Source organism: Echinops telfairi, unplaced genomic scaffold (assembly GCF_000313985.2).
Source record: "Echinops telfairi isolate 266 unplaced genomic scaffold, ASM31398v2 ScPeMD7_53;HRSCAF=182, whole genome shotgun sequence".
Lineage (NCBI taxonomy): Eukaryota > Metazoa > Chordata > Mammalia > Afrosoricida > Tenrecidae > Echinops > Echinops telfairi.
The window spans coordinates 7,375,788-7,378,110 of record NW_022103951.1 but is presented as its reverse complement, the minus strand read 5'-3'; positions in this window follow the sequence as shown (position 1 = coordinate 7,378,110).

Genomic DNA, 2,323 nt, shown 5'->3' with positions numbered 1-2,323 from the left:
CTCTGGTATGTAAACCTTTCTGTTATACACATACGAGTATCTATGAATTTGTTTCTCTAGTCTACCCAGAGCATGAGTATCTATGAATTTGTTTCTCTAGTCTACCCAGAGCAACACACTGGCATTCTGTGATGCTCACCTTCTCCACACGGTCGCTGAAGACAAAATGGTTACATAGCAATGTGGTGAAGAAAGCTGAGGGTACCCGGCTATTAAAAGATATATCATCTGAGGTTTTAAAGGCTTGAAGATAAATAAGCGGCTATCTAGCTGAGAAACAACAAAGTCCACATGGAGGAAGCACACCAACCTGTGTGATCACAAGGTATCCGGCATCAAAGACCCAGAACAAAAAAATCATATAAACGTGAATTAGGGGGAGTGCGGAGTGGAGACACAAAGCCCATTTGCAGAAGGGTCACATGGAATAGATGAGCCAGTCAGAGTGCAGTATAGCACCAATGAGACCTACACCTTTCCTCTAGTTCTTTAATGCTTCTCACCCCCACTCCCACTCTCATGACCCCAACTCTACCTTACAAATCTGGCTAGACCAGAGCACATACACTGGTACAGATAAAAGCTTGCAACACAGGGAATCCAGGACAGATAAACCTCTCAGGACCAATAATGAGAGCAGCAATACCAGGAGGGTAGGGGGAAGGTGGGGGGAGAAAGGGGGTACCAATCACAATGATCTACATATAACCCCCTTCCTATGGGATGGACAACACAAAAGTGAGTGAAGGTAGACAGTGGTTGGTGTAAGATATGAAAGCAAATTTATAAATTATCAAGGCTTCATGAGCCAGGGGAGGAGGGGGGGAAATGAGCTGATAACAAGGGCTCAAGTAGAATGGAAATGTTTTGAAAATGATGATGTCAGAAATGTGATTGACACAATAGTTGTATGTATGGATTGTGATAAGAGTTGTATGAGCCCACAATGAAATGTTTTTTTAAAAATAAAAGAAAGGTCTTCTGCAGCCCAGTTACCCAGTGCAATGCGTCATTTGGATCAACCCAGTGGCTCTTCAGGAGGAAGATCTGAAGAGCTGCTTTTGTAAAGATTACAGCCTAGTAAATTAATGACACTGTCAATAGAATTAGCAGCCCTGGTGGTGCAGGGTTACGAGTTGAGTTCAAGATAACCAGTAGCTAGTACCTGGAGAGAAAGATACGTCTTTCTACTCCTGTCTTGGAAACCCACAGGAACATATCTACCCTGTCCTATAGGGTCGCCGTGAGAAGGAATTGACTTGATGGCAATGGGTTTGGTTTTATCAATGGAATATGCTTCAGGGGGATGATTATCATGTTCCCTGATGAAATGATGATGACATCTCTACAGTGGACCAGGGTCATATGGAAACCATTGAGCTTGAAGTTTATTGTTTCTCTTATCTAAGAACAATTTTGGAGGGTATGTTTTTCTCTATATGACATGCAGGATAAATTAATCTTTAAAGACAGTAACTGGTTTAATCAGTTTATTTTTTTAGGTATAGCATAGAGATAATGATTATAAGAAAGAAGAACATTTTCTAAGATTGAATGTATTGATTATTGCACAACTCTTTTATTAGGTATAATGCATTAAAGTGTATATGTGAATTATTTATCAATAATATTGTTAGAATTTTTAAGAGTTAGTCACTAAAAGTAAGAGGACCAGCATCCATGACAAAAACTAAAAAATAAAAAAACAATTACAGCCTTGGGTGCTGTTTTACTCTGTCACAAGTTGTTTGGAAAATAGACTCAAGCTTACTATCATGGAGTTGATTCTGACTCATAGTAACCCTATAAGACAGAGTAGAACTGCTCCTGTGGTTTTCTTAGGCTGTGATCTTTACAAAAGTCTTCCTCCAGCAAATAAAGGCTGTAATTTTTAAGGTAGTGAAACGCCTCATCTCTCTCCTATGGAATGTCTGGAGGGTTTGAAATGCTGGTTTTGGTATCCAATCCACTGTACTATCAGGTTTCCTTAGGTGGTGCCAAATAACATTGCAAAGCTAGAAATTTGGTTCCCTTCTTTAAACTTGCTGATCTCAGACTCTTTATCTGCAAAATTTGCTTTTTAATGCAAATGTGTTGTGGCACCAACTTCCAAAGTTAGGTCCACTTTGAATAAGTTAAGGGACAGTCCTCCATTACGATTGCACAGATGGGTGTGTGTGTGAGGGGATGATGACAGCAAGGGGTCTGTATAGAAAAATAATATTTTGAAACTAATGTAGCAAATGTACAATTCTGCTGGATGTTATTGAACTATGGAATGATTTTATACAGTGAACCCTCGTTTATCGCGGTTAATCAGTTC